We start from the raw sequence: 3,036 nt of genomic DNA on the forward strand, positions 1-3,036 counted from the left end.
AAACCGAATTGGTTATTTACAAAAATGAATCTGTCGACAGGTTTGGACTTTTATCTTTGAAACGCCACACTTTTCTTTGAAATCGCTTTATTAGTTCTCGTGCAATAAGCGTTTTTGTGAAGCTCTAAAAATTACAACTACAACATTTGAACATAGCCCCCATACCTTAAGGTAAGACGTATTCTACGTCAAAAATAGTAACTCGCGAATTTTCCGCTTTCGGAAATTACAAAATTATACAACAGGCATGCAAATCTTTAAGCGCTGTTATAAAATTTTTTCTGAAATTTATTTGTGTGATCTTAAATTTTAGTCATGGTAAGTAAAATCTTAAGAAGTGAGTTGTTTGACATTTGGAGAAGTGTTGCTGAAACTTCTAAAAGACAACAGGGTATCCGTGATTATGTGATTAGTAAATTGAAAGATATATCTGATGAAAATGCTCGTTCCGAAGTAAATAAAGTAAATTAAGTAAATGACTTTAGATTCGTAATCAGCAACGCAGAAAACCCCCAGGTACCCAGTTACATAGAAATCTACAGTTTTTTTTTTTAATTTTCGTCCGCCATATTGGATCCGCCATTTTGAATTTTTGGTAAATGACTTTTGATATCTAATCAGCGACCCAGAAAACCCCCAGACACCCAGTTTCATAGAAATCTACCGATTTTTTTTTATTTTCGTCCGCCATATTGGATCCGCCATTTTAAATTTTTGATAAGTGACTTCGGATTCGTAATCAGTGACTCAAAAATACCCTAGGTAAGAAGTGGTGTAAAGATCCATCAACGAGTTTTTGTTTAAATAGTTTCGGCCAGCTACTAAATTTGCGATCCGAACCACTGTGCGCTTTGTTTCCCACACGATAAAACTTTGCCTTTTTTGGGGTCTGAAAGTGTAATTATAAATTTTCATAAGTATTTTTCTAGCCCTGGGCCCTTACTGGCTTAATCGAAAGTTTGGGAAAAGTGTCATTTTAAATGCCTATGGAATTTTATTTTTTAATTCGGTAAAAATTTTTGTTGAACTCATTTGCAAATCCAGTGAAAGTTAAAGGGTTAACAAATTTGGGGAAAATTGCTCGCTACATTTTACTATAAATACATATATATGTACATAGGTCTCTAAAGACAAATACATATTATCTTTGGAATTGATTGACACATAAAATTTCGTGACACATAAATGCATTGATAATTAAGTTAAATCCGTTTAGGGTTTGGGTATCACAAATGGATGCCGTTTGGTCATCGATAGTTTGGTCGAGGCGTTGAGTATGTAATTTTATTTTAAAATTAAAGTTTCGCATGTGTGTTTTTACTTAGAATACCAGTATAATCCATAATTATTTATTCTTCTTCAAGAGGAAGTTTTTTTTCGAAAACAAAACAATAATTTGCTCTTCAAGTTCAATGTTGTTGGAAGCAAAGTTCATGTTGATTAGTCAATTGTATATTATTTGTTGGTGTAACAAATACAGTTGTTGTTGTTGTTGTTGTACTAGTTGACATTCCGCTACAATAACTAGGAAAAATGAAAACACTCATTCGCCTCGTAAAGTTGAAAGAGCTTTGTGTAAACACTACTTAGCTAATAATTACAGTCACTGAACATTTAACTAGAAATTATAAATTGTATCACATCCATATGTAATGTATGTATAATACTATACATAGGTACTACGTGTGTTTTTAGCACCAACAAAAATCCTTAACACCACACTCGTGACTATAACGTAATTGTCCGTGGTAGATTTCAGCGTGGTGTGTTTTTTTGTTTTTTTTTTTTTAATACAATAATGGACTTTAACCGATTTAGGCCCAATTAGTGGCATATGCATGCCGCGTAGTACTGTGATATGGTATATAACTTAATAAACAGGTGTAGCATATGCGGTATGTAGTAAGTATTATAATTAAAAAGTACAACGCATATGAGCTGTGTCCGATATTGTTTTTAATGGAATATTAAATTTGTTTTCTGAGAAATAAGCCTATGAAGGCGAGCAGCTTACTTAATTAAGCACCTGAAATAGCTCTAGAGGTTAATGCCAGTGTTGTTTACAATACAAGATTTATTAAGAGGCGATAATCGCCTGCATAGTTGACCTGCTGTCGCCTCCTTTGAGGCAAGCGAATTTGGAATCACCATTTACACGAACGTTTTTTTTTTTTTTTGAGCAATATTGAATCGCCTAGAATATCGCACCATTTTAATTTTACCTGAGGCGGCGGCACAATTACGCCTTTTAACGTGTTCTAATGTCCGCAATTATAAAAACTCTACTTCCGATTGGGAAATAATTAAAACTCGATTTTTCCACAGAGCGTTTTTATAAATTTTATTGCTTCTAGTTTTCGCTACTTGCATACATATATAAATTTACAGATATGCTGATAGTTTAAATTATATAGTAATCAGAGCGAGAGGAAAGATTTTATACTATCTTATTGAAAATTTACCTTAACAAAATTTCTATAAGAATATCAATAAAATAAAATTTATAATTTCATCATGGGTTGAATCAACAAGACCTATTGAAAAGGTAGTATCAGTATTTAAATTTTATTTTTTGATTATTTGGTTACTGAAGTGTCAACCGAAGCAACCCTGAAATGTGTTTTTGTTATACTTTGTTGATCGGAAATTAATATTTGAATTATCTATATATATAAAATTCAAATTATGTATGTACCTATAGACACACTTGGTTCCTAAACGAATAAGCCGATCGTAACCAAATTTTACACACGCACTGGATATCTTCCAGGGATGGTCACAGGGTAAAAAATATTTTGATATATAAAGGGGGCGTGGCCCCAAAACGTGGACCCGGGTAACCTTAGGATGTATTTGTTTAATATGGGTATCAAATTAAAGCTGTTCATGAGTGCTTTAAGATTGAGCACTTTTCATATAGCTGGGTGACTAGGGTCTCGAGATATAGACCAAAACGTGGACCTGGGTAACCTTGGGTATATTTGTTCAGTATGGGTATCAAATGAAAGCTGTTCATGAATGCTTTAAGATTGAGCA

Source organism: Rhagoletis pomonella, unplaced genomic scaffold (assembly GCF_013731165.1).
Source record: "Rhagoletis pomonella isolate Grant_MI unplaced genomic scaffold, Rhpom_1.0 Rhpom_scaffold_00007, whole genome shotgun sequence".
NCBI lineage: Eukaryota > Metazoa > Arthropoda > Insecta > Diptera > Tephritidae > Rhagoletis > Rhagoletis pomonella.